The sequence below is a fragment of the Lissotriton helveticus genome, chromosome 7 (genome assembly GCF_964261635.1).
Source record: "Lissotriton helveticus chromosome 7, aLisHel1.1, whole genome shotgun sequence".
NCBI classification, from domain to species: Eukaryota; Metazoa; Chordata; class Amphibia; order Caudata; family Salamandridae; genus Lissotriton; species Lissotriton helveticus.
Genome location: NC_136068.1, coordinates 987,404,817 through 987,418,559, shown reverse-complemented (window position 1 = coordinate 987,418,559; position 13,743 = coordinate 987,404,817). Strand labels below are relative to the sequence as shown.

The following is a 13,743-nucleotide window of genomic DNA, read 5'->3' as shown; positions in this document are numbered from 1 at the left end:
AGTGCAGAGTGGAGCTTCAGAGTGGAGCTTCAGAGTGCAGAGTGGAGCTTCAGAGTGCAGAGTGGAGCTTCAGAGTGGAGCTTCAGAGTGGAGCTTCAGAGTGGAGCTTCAGAGTGCAGAGTGGAGCTTCAGAGTGGAGCTTCAGAGTGCAGAGTGGAGCTTCAGAGTGCAGAGTGGAGCTTCAGAGTGCAGAGTGGAGCTTCAGAGTGCAGAGTGGAGCTTCAGAGTGGAGCTTCAGAGTGGAGCTTCAGAGTGGAGCTGCAGATTCAGAGTGGAGCTGCAGATTCAGAGTGGAGCTGCAGATTCAGAGTGGAGCTGCAGATTCAGAGTGGAGCTGCAGATTCAGAGTGGAGCTGCAGAGTGGAGCTGCAGAGTGGAGCTTCAGAGTGGAGCTTCAGAGTGGCGCTTCAGAGTGGAGCTTCAGAGTGGAGCTTCAGAGTGGAGCTTCAGAGTGGAGCTTCAGAGTGGAGCTTCAGAGTGGAGCTTCAGAGTGGAGCTTCAGAGTGGAGAGTGGAGCTTCAGAGTGGAGCTTCAGAGTGCAGAGTGGAGCTTCAGAGTGCAGAGTGGAGCTTCAGAGTGGAGCTTCAGAGTGGAGCTTCAGAGTGCAGAGTGGAGCTTCAGAGTGGAGCTTCAGAGTGGAGCTTCAGAGTGGAGCTTCAGAGTGCAGAGTGGAGCTTCAGAGTGGAGCTTCAGAGTGCAGAGTGGAGCTTCAGAGTGGAGCTTCAGAGTGCAGAGTGGAGCTTCAGAGTGGAGCTTCAGAGTGCAGAGTGGAGCTTCAGAGTGCAGAGTGGAGCTTCAGAGTGCAGAGTGGAGCTTCAGAGTGCAGAGTGGAGCTTCAGAGTGGAGCTTCAGAGTGGAGCTTCAGAGTGGAGCTTCAGAGTGCAGAGTGGAGCTTCAGAGTGGAGCTTCAGAGTGCAGAGTGGAGCTTCAGAGTGCAGAGTGGAGCTTCAGAGTGCAGAGTGGAGCTTCAGAGTGCAGAGTGGAGCTTCAGAGTGCAGAGTGGAGCTTCAGAGTGGAGCTTCAGAGTGGAGCTTCAGAGTGGAGCTTCAGAGTGGAGCTTCAGAGTGGAGCTTCAGAGTGCAGAGTGGAGCTGCAGATTCAGAGTGGAGCTGCAGATTCAGAGTGGAGCTGCAGATTCAGAGTGGAGCTGCAGATTCAGAGTGGAGCTTTAGGTTTTGCCTCGCCAAAAAGATGCGCTCTGCGCATCTTTTTCGCGCAGGCGAAAACCTGATGAGAATTGTAGTGTGCTTTGGGTCGGCCCTCCTCATTCATTGGCTGGCTCCGTAAATGGAGCCTTGCCATTGGACGAGGGGCCTGTCCGTCAATGCCGGACCAGACACGGGGGCGTTCCCGACATTCTTTGGCTTTTGCCGACGTCACGCGACGCCGGGAACGCCCCCGATTCTGTTCCGGCATTGCCGGCACCTCCCTTGCTCCCCCTCCCTAATTCTGTGGCGGAGATTGCCAGAGTACCGTGCACGTATAGGCAGTCCGTGACGGAGATCGCCAGAGCCCCATGTACTACTAGACACACCAGCTCTAATGCACAGTGGCATAGATCGCCGGAGCACCGTGTACTCCTGGGAACTCTGTGGCGGAGATTGCCAGAGCCCCGTACACTCCTAGGCAGTCCTAGGCAGTCTGTGACGGAGATTGCCAGAGCCCCGTGTACTGAGTGGGCCGCGGCTGACGGAGAGCGCAGAGCGCTCAGGCCCCCACCCCTCCCGTCCCCAGCCCCCCATCCTGAGCTCTAGAGACGGGTCCCCGGCCGCCCAAGAGCCACCGGTGACAGGTCTGAATGTTCTCTTGTCCGGCCCAGGATTGCATGAGCGGACGAGAGAAACAAACCACGTCCAAGGTCACCGTCAGACTAGAACAGCCACCGCGAGACGATTGTCATGAACCAACTCTGTCACGACACGATCGACACCGCTTTCTGTTACATACACATGTATGCACGCACACATGCACCCCCACGTGTGTATCACGGATCCCTGCGTTTCTTGGTCACACACTGACACCGAAGGGTAGTGGTGCGTCATGGTGTCCCAGAACTGTCCTTTCAGGAGCACAGTGCAGAGTGGAGCTTCAGAGTGCAGAGTGGAGCTTCAGAGTGCAGAGTGGAGCTTCAGAGTGCAGAGTGGAGCTTCAGAGTGCAGAGTGGAGCTTCAGAGTGCAGAGTGGAGCTTCAGAGTGCAGAGTGGAGCTTCAGAGTGCAGAGTGGAGCTTCAGAGTGGAGCTTCAGAGTGGAGCTTCAGAGTGCAGAGTGGAGCTGCAGATTCAGAGTGGAGCTGCAGATTCAGAGTGGAGCTGCAGATTCAGAGTGGAGCTGCAGAGTGGAGCTTCAGAGTGGAGCTTCAGAGTGGAGCTTCAGAGTGGAGCTTCAGAGTGGAGCTTCAGAGTGGAGCTTCAGAGTGGAGCTTCAGAGTGGAGCTTCAGAGTGCAGCTTCAGAGTGCAGCTTCAGAGTGCAGCTTCAGAGTGCAGCTTCAGAGTGCAGAGTGGAGCTTCAGAGTGCAGCTTCAGAGTGCAGAGTGGAGCTTCAGAGTGCAGCTTCAGAGTGCAGAGTGGAGCTTCAGAGTGCAGCTTCAGAGTGCAGAGTGGAGCTTCAGAGTGGAGCTTCAGAGTGCAGAGTGGAGCTTCAGAGTGGAGCTTCAGAGTGCAGAGTGGAGCTTCAGAGTGCAGAGTGGAGCTTCAGAGTGCAGAGTGGAGCTTCAGAGTGGAGCTTCAGAGTGGAGCTTCAGAGTGGAGCTTCAGAGTGGAGCTTCAGAGTGGAGCTTCAGAGTGCAGAGTGGAGCTTCAGAGTGGAGCTTCAGAGTGCAGAGTGGAGCTTCAGAGTGGAGCTTCAGAGTGCAGAGTGGAGCTTCAGAGTGCAGAGTGGAGCTTCAGAGTGCAGAGTGGAGCTTCAGAGTGCAGAGTGGAGCTTCAGAGTGCAGAGTGGAGCTTCAGAGTGGAGCTTCAGAGTGGAGCTTCAGAGTGGAGCTTCAGAGTGGAGCTTCAGAGTGGAGAGTGGAGCTTCAGAGTGGAGCTTCAGAGTGCAGAGTGGAGCTTCAGAGTGGAGCTTCAGAGTGCAGAGTGGAGCTTCAGAGTGCAGAGTGGAGCTGCAGATTCAGAGTGGAGCTGCAGATTCAGAGTGGAGCTGCAGATTCAGAGTGGAGCTGCAGATTCAGAGTGGAGCTGCAGAGTGGAGCTGCAGAGTGGAGCTTCAGAGTGGAGCTTCAGAGTGGAGCTTCAGAGTGGAGCTTCAGAGTGCAGAGTGGAGCTTCAGAGTGGAGCTTCAGAGTGCAGAGTGGAGCTTCAGAGTGGAGCTTCAGAGTGCAGAGTGGAGCTTCAGAGTGGAGCTTCAGAGTGCAGAGTGGAGCTTCAGAGTGGAGCTTCAGAGTGCAGAGTGGAGCTTCAGAGTGCAGCTTCAGAGTGCAGAGTGGAGCTTCAGAGTGCAGCTTCAGAGTGCAGAGTGGAGCTTCAGAGTGCAGCTTCAGAGTGCAGAGTGGAGCTTCAGAGTGGAGCTTCAGAGTGCAGAGTGGAGCTTCAGAGTGGAGCTTCAGAGTGCAGAGTGGAGCTTCAGAGTGCAGAGTGGAGCTTCAGAGTGCAGAGTGGAGCTTCAGAGTGGAGCTTCAGAGTGGAGCTTCAGAGTGGAGCTTCAGAGTGGAGCTTCAGAGTGCAGAGTGGAGCTTCAGAGTGCAGAGTGGAGCTTCAGAGTGCAGAGTGGAGCTTCAGAGTGCAGAGTGGAGCTTCAGAGTGCAGAGTGGAGCTTCAGAGTGCAGAGTGGAGCTTCAGAGTGGAGCTTCAGAGTGGAGCTTCAGAGTGGAGCTTCAGAGTGGAGCTTCAGAGTGGAGCTTCAGAGTGGAGCTTCAGAGTGGAGCTGCAGATTCAGAGTGGAGCTGCAGAGTGGAGCTTCAGAGTGGCGCTTCAGAGTGGAGCTTCAGAGTGGAGCTTCAGAGTGGAGCTTCAGAGTGGAGCTTCAGAGTGGAGCTTCAGAGTGGAGCTTCAGAGTGGAGCTTCAGAGTGGAGCTTCAGAGTGGAGCTTCAGAGTGCAGAGTGGAGCTTCAGAGTGCAGAGTGGAGCTTCAGAGTGCAGAGTGGAGCTTCAGAGTGCAGAGTGGAGCTTCAGAGTGCAGCTTCAGAGTGCAGAGTGGAGCTTCAGAGTGCAGCTTCAGAGTGCAGAGTGGAGCTTCAGAGTGCAGCTTCAGAGTGCAGAGTGGAGCTTCAGAGTGGAGCTTCAGAGTGCAGAGTGGAGCTTCAGAGTGGAGCTTCAGAGTGCAGAGTGGAGCTTCAGAGTGGAGCTTCAGAGTGGAGCTTCAGAGTGGAGCTTCAGAGTGGAGCTTCAGAGTGGAGAGTGGAGCTTCAGAGTGGAGCTTCAGAGTGCAGAGTGGAGCTTCAGAGTGGAGCTTCAGAGTGCAGAGTGGAGCTTCAGAGTGGAGCTTCAGAGTGCAGAGTGGAGCTTCAGAGTGCAGAGTGGAGCTTCAGAGTGGAGCTTCAGAGTGGAGCTTCAGAGTGCAGAGTGGAGCTTCAGAGTGCAGAGTGGAGCTTCAGAGTGCAGAGTGGAGCTTCAGAGTGCAGAGTGGAGCTTCAGAGTGGAGCTTCAGAGTGGAGCTTCAGAGTGGAGCTTCAGAGTGGAGCTTCAGAGTGGAGCTTCAGAGTGGAGCTTCAGAGTGGAGCTGCAGAGTGGAGCTGCAGATTCAGAGTGGAGCTGCAGATTCAGAGTGGAGCTGCAGATTCAGAGTGGAGCTGCAGATTCAGAGTGGAGCTGCAGATTCAGAGTGGAGCTGCAGATTCAGAGTGGAGCTGCAGATTCAGAGTGGAGCTGCAGATTCAGAGTGGAGCTGCAGAGTGGAGCTGCAGAGTGGAGCTTCAGAGTGGAGCTTCAGAGTGGAGCTTCAGAGTGGAGCTTCAGAGTGGCGCTTCAGAGTGGCGCTTCAGAGTGGAGCTTCAGAGTGGAGCTTCAGAGTGGAGCTTCAGAGTGGAGAGTGGAGCTTCAGAGTGGAGCTTCAGAGTGCAGAGTGGAGCTTCAGAGTGGAGCTTCAGAGTGCAGAGTGGAGCTTCAGAGTGGAGCTTCAGAGTGCAGAGTGGAGCTTCAGAGTGGAGCTTCAGAGTGCAGAGTGGAGCTTCAGAGTGGAGCTTCAGAGTGCAGAGTGGAGCTTCAGAGTGGAGCTTCAGAGTGCAGAGTGGAGCTTCAGAGTGCAGAGTGGAGCTTCAGAGTGCAGAGTGGAGCTTCAGAGTGCAGAGTGGAGCTTCAGAGTGGAGCTTCAGAGTGCAGAGTGGAGCTTCAGAGTGGAGCTTCAGAGTGGAGCTTCAGAGTGGAGCTTCAGAGTGCAGAGTGGAGCTTCAGAGTGCAGAGTGGAGCTTCAGAGTGCAGAGTGGAGCTTCAGAGTGCAGAGTGGAGCTTCAGAGTGGAGCTTCAGAGTGGAGCTTCAGAGTGGAGCTTCAGAGTGCAGAGTGGAGCTGCAGATTCAGAGTGGAGCTGCAGATTCAGAGTGGAGCTGCAGATTCAGAGTGGAGCTGCAGATTCAGAGTGGAGCTGCAGATTCAGAGTGGAGCTGCAGAGTGGAGCTGCAGAGTGGCGCTTCAGAGTGGCGCTTCAGAGTGGCGCTTCAGAGTGGAGCTTCAGAGTGGAGCTTCAGAGTGGAGCTTCAGAGTGGAGCTTCAGAGTGGAGCTTCAGAGTGGAGCTTCAGAGTGGAGCTTCAGAGTGGAGCTTCAGAGTGGAGCTTCAGAGTGCAGAGTGGAGCTTCAGAGTGGAGCTTCAGAGTGCAGAGTGGAGCTTCAGAGTGGAGCTTCAGAGTGCAGAGTGGAGCTTCAGAGTGGAGCTTCAGAGTGCAGAGTGGAGCTTCAGAGTGGAGCTTCAGAGTGCAGAGTGGAGCTTCAGAGTGGAGCTTCAGAGTGCAGAGTGGAGCTTCAGAGTGCAGAGTGGAGCTTCAGAGTGCAGAGTGGAGCTTCAGAGTGCAGAGTGGAGCTTCAGAGTGCAGAGTGGAGCTTCAGAGTGCAGAGTGGAGCTTCAGAGTGCAGAGTGGAGCTTCAGAGTGCAGATTCAGAGTGCAGAGTGGAGCTTCAGAGTGCAGAGTGGAGCTTCAGAGTGGAGCTTCAGAGTGCAGAGTGGAGCTTCAGAGTGGAGCTTCAGAGTGGAGCTTCAGAGTGCAGAGTGGAGCTTCAGAGTGGAGCTTCAGAGTGCAGAGTGGAGCTTCAGAGTGGAGCTTCAGAGTGGAGCTTCAGAGTGCAGAGTGGAGCTTCAGAGTGCAGAGTGGAGCTTCAGAGTGGAGCTTCAGAGTGGAGCTTCAGAGTGCAGAGTGGAGCTTCAGAGTGCAGAGTGGAGCTTCAGAGTGCAGAGTGGAGCTTCAGAGTGCAGAGTGGAGCTTCAGAGTGCAGAGTGGAGCTTCAGAGTGGAGCTTCAGAGTGGAGCTTCAGAGTGGAGCTTCAGAGTGGAGCTTCAGAGTGGAGCTTCAGAGTGGAGCTTCAGAGTGGAGCTGCAGATTCAGAGTGGAGCTGCAGAGTGGAGCTTCAGAGTGGCGCTTCAGAGTGGAGCTTCAGAGTGGAGCTTCAGAGTGGAGCTTCAGAGTGGAGCTTCAGAGTGGAGCTTCAGAGTGGAGCTTCAGAGTGGAGCTTCAGAGTGCAGAGTGGAGCTTCAGAGTGCAGAGTGGAGCTTCAGAGTGCAGAGTGGAGCTTCAGAGTGCAGAGTGGAGCTTCAGAGTGCAGAGTGGAGCTTCAGAGTGCAGAGTGGAGCTTCAGAGTGCAGCTTCAGAGTGCAGAGTGGAGCTTCAGAGTGCAGCTTCAGAGTGCAGAGTGGAGCTTCAGAGTGCAGCTTCAGAGTGCAGAGTGGAGCTTCAGAGTGGAGCTTCAGAGTGCAGAGTGGAGCTTCAGAGTGGAGCTTCAGAGTGGAGCTTCAGAGTGGAGCTTCAGAGTGGAGAGTGGAGCTTCAGAGTGGAGCTTCAGAGTGGAGAGTGGAGCTTCAGAGTGGAGCTTCAGAGTGCAGAGTGGAGCTTCAGAGTGGAGCTTCAGAGTGCAGAGTGGAGCTTCAGAGTGCAGAGTGGAGCTTCAGAGTGGAGCTTCAGAGTGGAGCTTCAGAGTGGAGCTTCAGAGTGGAGCTTCAGAGTGGAGCTTCAGAGTGCAGAGTGGAGCTTCAGAGTGCAGAGTGGAGCTTCAGAGTGCAGAGTGGAGCTTCAGAGTGCAGAGTGGAGCTTCAGAGTGGAGCTTCAGAGTGGAGCTTCAGAGTGGAGCTTCAGAGTGGAGCTGCAGATTCAGAGTGGAGCTGCAGATTCAGAGTGGAGCTGCAGATTCAGAGTGGAGCTGCAGATTCAGAGTGGAGCTGCAGAGTGGAGCTGCAGAGTGGAGCTTCAGAGTGGAGCTTCAGAGTGGAGCTTCAGAGTGGAGCTTCAGAGTGGAGCTTCAGAGTGCAGAGTGGAGCTGCAGATTCAGAGTGGAGCTGCAGATTCAGAGTGGAGCTGCAGATTCAGAGTGGAGCTGCAGATTCAGAGTGGAGCTGCAGAGTGGAGCTGCAGAGTGGCGCTTCAGAGTGGCGCTTCAGAGTGGCGCTTCAGAGTGGAGCTTCAGAGTGGAGCTTCAGAGTGGAGCTTCAGAGTGGAGCTTCAGAGTGGAGCTTCAGAGTGGAGCTTCAGAGTGGAGCTTCAGAGTGGAGCTTCAGAGTGCAGAGTGGAGCTTCTGAGTGGAGCTTCAGAGTGCAGAGTGGAGCTTCAGAGTGGAGCTTCAGAGTGCAGAGTGGAGCTTCAGAGTGGAGCTTCAGAGTGCAGAGTGGAGCTTCAGAGTGGAGCTTCAGAGTGCAGAGTGGAGCTTCAGAGTGGAGCTTCAGAGTGCAGAGTGGAGCTTCAGAGTGGAGCTTCAGAGTGCAGAGTGGAGCTTCAGAGTGCAGAGTGGAGCTTCAGAGTGCAGAGTGGAGCTTCAGAGTGCAGAGTGGAGCTTCAGAGTGCAGAGTGGAGCTTCAGAGTGCAGAGTGGAGCTTCAGAGTGCAGAGTGGAGCTTCAGAGTGCAGATTCAGAGTGCAGAGTGGAGCTTCAGAGTGCAGAGTGGAGCTTCAGAGTGGAGCTTCAGAGTGGAGCTTCAGAGTGGAGCTTCAGAGTGGAGCTTCAGAGTGCAGAGTGGAGCTTCAGAGTGCAGCTTCAGAGTGCAGAGTGGAGCTTCAGAGTGGAGCTTCAGAGTGGAGCTTCAGAGTGGAGCTTCAGAGTGTCAAGAGCAATGCCAATAGCTCTAACTTTAACAAAGGCAAAACCATTGCATTGTAAATGCTTGTTGTTAAAATATGCCTGTCGAATTTCAAGTCAGGTACGATTAAACACAAATGAATCATGCAGTTGCCAGTATAAACGCAAGATCATTTTATAGTAAGCTATAAAAATAATTCTACACGGTTATGAATATAATTCAGCCCACATGTACAGAATGTTGCTCCGTGTTTCACCTAATGCTACCGATCTATTTAAAGAATTCTGTACTTTTTAAATACTAATGCAATCAAAAAATACGAAGACATTCAAATACCTGCGCGTTTCTAAAATCATTTTGCAGTTTTAAAGACTTGCGCATTTCTAAAAATAATACCGCGTCATTTGTTAAAACGATTCTTTTATTTGCAGACCTTCTATAAAATTCTTCCCGTTTCTTCTATAATTATGCTTAACGAGAATCAATTTCTGAAAGAAATATTGGGTGGTAAGAAATGTGATGCACGGTGAGCAGTGTTTGAGTATGCAGGGTAATCAGTATGTGAGTATGCAGGGTGATCAGTGTATGGGTGTCCAGGGCCAGCAGTGTGTGATTGTGCAGGGTGAGCAGAGTGTGAGTATGCAGGGTGAGCAGAGTGTGAGTATGCAGGGTGTTCAATATGTGAGTATGCAGGGTGATCAGTATGTGGGTGTCCAGGGCCAGCAGTGTGTGAGTGTGCAGGGCCAGCAGAGTGTGAGTATGCAGGGTGAGCAGTGTGCGAGTATGCAGGGTGAGCAGTGTGTGACTATGCAGGGTGAGCAGTGTTTGAGTATCCAGGGTGAGCAGTGTTTGAGTATGCAGGGTGATCAGTATGTGAGTATGCAGGGTGATCAGTATGTGAGTATGCAGGGTGATCAGTATGTGAGTATGCAGGGTGGTCAGTATGTGAGTATGCAGGGTGATCAGTATGTGGGTGTCCAGGGCCAGCAGTGTGTGAATGTGCAGGGCGAGCAGAGTGTGAGTATGCAGGGTGAGCAGTGTGCGAGTATGCAGGGTGAGCAGTGTGTGACTATGCAGGGTGAGCAGTGTTTGAGTATCCAGGGTGAGCAGTGTTTGAGTATGCAGGGTGATCAGTATGTGAGTATGCAGGGTGATCAGTATGTGAGTATGCAGGGTGATCAGTATGTGAGTATGCAGGGTGGTCAGTATGTGAGTATGCAGGGTGATCAGTATGTGGGTGTCCAGGGCCAGCAGTGTGTGAATGTGCAGGGCGAGCAGAGTGTGAGTATGCAGGGTGAGCAGAGTGTGAGTCTGCAGGGTGAGCAGTGTTTGAGTATCCAGGGTGGTCAGTATGTGAGTATGCAGGGTGATCAGTATGTGGGTGTCCAGGGCCAGCAGTGTGTGAATGTGCAGGGTGAGCAGAGTGTGAGTATGCAGGGTGAACAGAGCGTGAGTATGCAGGGTGAGCAGTATGTGGGTGTCCAGTGCCAGCAGTGTGTGAGTGTGCAGGGCCAGCAGAGTGTGAGTATGCAGGGTGGTCAGTATGTGAGTATGCAGGGTGATCAGTATGTGGGTGTCCAGGGCCAGCAGTGTGTGAGTGTGCAGGGCCAGCAGAGTGTGAGTATGCAGGGTGAGCAGAGTGTGAGTATGCAGGATGAGCAGTGTTTGAGTATGCAGGGTGATCAGTATGTGAGTATGCAGGGTGATCAGTATGTGGGTGTCCAGGGCCAGCAGTGTGTGAGTGTGCAGGGCCATCAGAGTGTGAGTGTGCAGGGCGAGCAGAGTGAGAGTGTGCAGGGTGAGCAGAGTGTGAGTATGCAGGGTGACCAGAGTGTGAGTATGCAGGGTGAGCAGTATGTGGGTGTCCAGTGTCAGCAGTGTGTGAGTGTGCGGGGCCAGCAGAGTGTGAGTATGCAGGGTGAGCAGAGTGTGAGTATGCAGGATGAGCAGTGTTTGAGTATGCAGGGTGATCAGTATGTGAGTATGCAGGGTGATCAGTATGTGGGTGTCCAGGGCCAGCAGTGTGTGAGTGTGCGGGGCCAGCAGAGTGTGAGTATGCAGGGTGAGCAGAGTGTGAGTATGCAGGATGAGCAGTGTTTGAGTATGCAGGGTGATCAGTATGTGAGTATGCAGGGTGATCAGTATGTGGGTGTCCAGGGCCAGCAGTGTGTGAGTGTGCAGGGCCAGCAGAGTGTGAGTATGCAGGGTGAGCAGAGTGTGAGTATGCAGGATGAGCAGTGTTTGAGTATGCAGGGTGATCAGTATGTGAGTATGCAGGGTGATCAGTATGTGGGTGTCCAGGGCCAGCAGTGTGTGAGTGTGCAGGGCCAGCAGAGTGTGAGTATGCAGGGTGACCCGTGTTTGAGTATGCAGGGTGATCAGTATGTGAGTATGCAGGGTGATCAGTATGTGGGTGTCCAGGGCCAGCAGAGTGTGAGTATGCAGGGTGAGCAGTGTGTGAGTATGCAGGGTGAGCAGAGTGTGAGTATGCAGGGTGAGCAGAGTGTGAGTATGCAGGGTGAGCAGAGTGTGAGTATGCAGGGTGATCAGTATGTGAGTATGCAGGGTGATCAGTATGTGGGTGTCCAGGGCCAGCAGTGTGTGAATGTGCAGGGCGAGCAGAGTGTGAGTGTGCAGGGTGAGCAGAGTGTGAGTATGCAGGGTGAGCAGAGTGTGAGTATGCAGGGTGAGCAGAGTGTGAGTATGCAGGGTGATCAGTATGTGAGTATGCAGGGTGATCAGTATGTGAGTATGCAGGGCCAGCAGTGTGTGAATGTGCAGGGCGAGAAGAGTGCGAGTGTGCAGGGTGAGCAGAGTGTGAGTATGCAGGGTGAACAGAGCGTGAGTATGCAGGGTGAGCAGTATGTGGGTGTCCAGTGCCAGCAGTGTGTGAGTGTGCAGGGCCAGCAGAGTGTGAGTATGCAGGGTGAGCAGAGTGTGAGTATGCAGGATGAGCAGTGTTTGAGTATGCAGGGTGATCAGTATGCGAGTATGCAGGGTGATCAGTATGTGGGTGTCCAGGGCCAGCAGTGTGTGAGTGTGCAGGGCCATCAGAGTGTGAGTGTGCAGGGCGAGCAGAGTGTGAGTGTGCAGGGCGAGCATAGTGAGAGTGTGCAGGGCGAGAAGAGTGTGAGTGTGCAGGGCGAGAAGAGTGTGAGTGTGCAGGGTGAGCAGAGTGTGAGTATGCAGGGTGAGCAGAGTGTGAGTATGCAGGGTGAGCAGTATGTGGGTGTCCAGTGCCAGCAGTGTGTGAGTGTGCAGGGCCAGCAGAGTGTGAGTATGCAGGGTGAGCAGAGTGTGAGTATGCAGGATGAGCAGTGTTTGAGTATGCAGGGTGATCAGTATGCGAGTATGCAGGGTGATCAGTATGTGGGTGTCCAGGGCCAGCAGTGTGTGAGTGTGCAGGGCCAGCAGAGTGTGAGTATGCAGGGCGAGCAGAGTGTGAGTATGCAGGGTGACCCGTGTTTGAGTATGCAGGGTGATCAGTATGTGAGTATGCAGGGTGATCAGCATGTGGGTGTCCAGGGCCAACAGTGTGTGAGTGTGCAGGGCCAGCAGAGTGTGAGTATGCAGGGCCAGCAGAGTGTGAGTATGCAGGGCCAGCAGAGTGTGAGTATGCAGGGTGACCCGTGTTTGAGTATGCAGGGTGATCAGTATGTGAGTATGCAGGGTGATCAGAATGTGGGTGTCCAGGGCCAGCAGTGTGTGAGTGTGCAGGGCCAGCAGAGTGTGAGTATGCAGGGCCAGCAGAGTGTGAGTATGCAGGGCGAGCAGAGTGTGAGTATGCAGGGTGACCCGTGTTTGAGTATGCAGGGTGATCAGTATGTGAGTATGCAGGGTGATCAGAATGTGGGTGTCCAGGGCCAGCAGTGTGTGAGTGTGCAGGGCCAGCAGAGTGTGAGTATGCAGGGTGACCAGTGTTTGAGTATGCAGGGTGATCCACACCACATGCATACTCTCCATAGCACATGGCAAAAAGACATTGCCATTTACAATGCCATTTGCTCTAACTCATAAATCCGAGACCTATTGCATTTCCAATGCTTGTTTACTGTTCCTTACAGCCAGGTAAAACTGGCGGTAAGGAACACTAAAAACATTCTAATGCTTCCCCCATCATTGGAGAAGCCTCCCATAGCGAGGGGAGCATCACTTAGTTTCAGGATTTTATTTTTGATATGAAAAAAAGATTGTTTGTTGCATTGGTGCATCCTTCTGATGAAGCCCTGCAGCAAACAATAAAATGCATTGAGGGGAATCGCCGTGATGGCGGTTCCAGCCAATCCCTTTATAAATGACCGCCAGCTAGACAGTCATTTAGAAATCAGGCTGGCCGTCCTTCCACCAGGGGAAACGAACATTTTGAATCAGGCCCTCTGTCCCTGCAGGCATAGAGCATGAGAAATGACTGATAGTCAAGAACCTGCAAATCACTGCAGTTCAAATTCTACATGAGGACAAAGTGGGAGTGGATGTTCTCAGCAGTTCAAAATTCAAAAATACCAGAAGAGATTTCTGAATAGCAAAGTGCACCGCAATGTCTTTTCTGACTGGGGAGTTCGTCAAATAGATATCTTCATCAGGAAACACTAATATCTCCACTCCAGATTTAACAACCAGATTCGTTTGATGACCTGGTCAGGGTACTTTTTCTGTGTTTTTCCTCCACTTCCACTGATCTCAACACTTCTGATTAAGTAAGTGAAAGTAAAATGTATTCTTTTAGCATTGGAATGCTGTCAGGTGTGTTTTCCAGACTTTATTGTCACCTTCTATACCCCAGCCAACCATCAATCTCTCTTCTTGCTCAAAGCGGTTTCAGACTTCAACATTAATCGAACTTTATTGCTGGGCACAGTTTCCTAAGACATTCCTCTCAAGGAAGAAATGTCCGCACAAGCTAGATTTAGGCGAGCCTTCAGTTTCTAGCTGGACAGGAGCTATTTAGAATGACTAAACAGCTCTTTGACATTTTTGGGCCCATTTGCACAGTTCGAATGGTTTCATCCATTACCCTATGTTTAAGAAAGGTAATGAGCATCAGCCTATAAACCAAATTTCATTCTGTGATATCTCACCTTAATATAACATGAACAAAAAAATCTATATTGTGCCACCAGAATATTCTGGCGAAGTTATCGATGGCCGAAATATGGAGATGGGAAGTTTTTACTTTACTTAACTCCACTTAAAAACAGGTACTTTGGCATTATATATCTACAAGGTATGTAGCTGTGGAGTTAAGAATAGTAAATCTATACTTACATATGTGCACTTAGCTGCTCCATATTGTTCTCCGGAGTATTTTAGCCACGATATTCCGTTACCGCAATATTTTTGCTGTCGATATTTTAACACACCTCCCATTCTATGCGGTGAAAAGCTGCCACTGTACACATACTAAGAGATGCTCTAATCTCAGACAGTCTCCGGCCAGAGACTTGGAGATCCATTCATACGTTCACCAAGTATTACTCTGTGCATTTAGACTCCAGAGCAGGCCGCCTTGTGGTTAGAACTGTTTTTGTGCAGCCTGTTCTGTCAAATGATCCTTCTGTCGTCATTTTTAGCATCCTGATGTGCAGCATTTGCTCAGA

At 52.4% G+C, this 13,743-nt stretch overlaps 1 protein-coding gene across 1 annotated transcript in view; it reads right to left on the bottom strand.

Moving 5' to 3' along the window:
* GM2A (ganglioside GM2 activator) overlaps positions 1 to 13,743 on the bottom strand; it is a 68,918-nt gene that overhangs the window by 50,787 nt on the left and 4,388 nt on the right. The gene's annotated exons all lie outside the window — the stretch shown is intronic.